Raw genomic sequence first — 297 nt, 5'->3', positions numbered from 1 at the left:
AGGTAAAAGGCTCGGCCCCCTCTACACAAGGGCCACGACACGGACACAGCGTGGCAGAAAGGCGGCTCGGGGCGCCCCAAGCCCTTGGTCCCGGGGTGGGCGGTGAGCCACAGCTGCCCCCCCAGTACGGGCTTCCCACAGCTCCGGCCGGGACAGGGCCAGAATCCCCACGGGCAGCCGCTGCCCCGTTCTGCACGGGAGAAGCACAATGTCCCCTCGAGTCCATCCCCACCGCGGCGTCTCTCCCACCTCTGCCGCTCAGGCTCGAGGGGGGTCGCAGCTGCCTGCGACGGCTCG

This window comes from Egretta garzetta, unplaced genomic scaffold (genome assembly GCF_000687185.1).
Source record: "Egretta garzetta isolate BGI_Z169 unplaced genomic scaffold, ASM68718v1 scaffold1330, whole genome shotgun sequence".
NCBI lineage: Eukaryota > Metazoa > Chordata > Aves > Pelecaniformes > Ardeidae > Egretta > Egretta garzetta.
Note: the sequence above shows the minus strand (reverse complement) of the source record.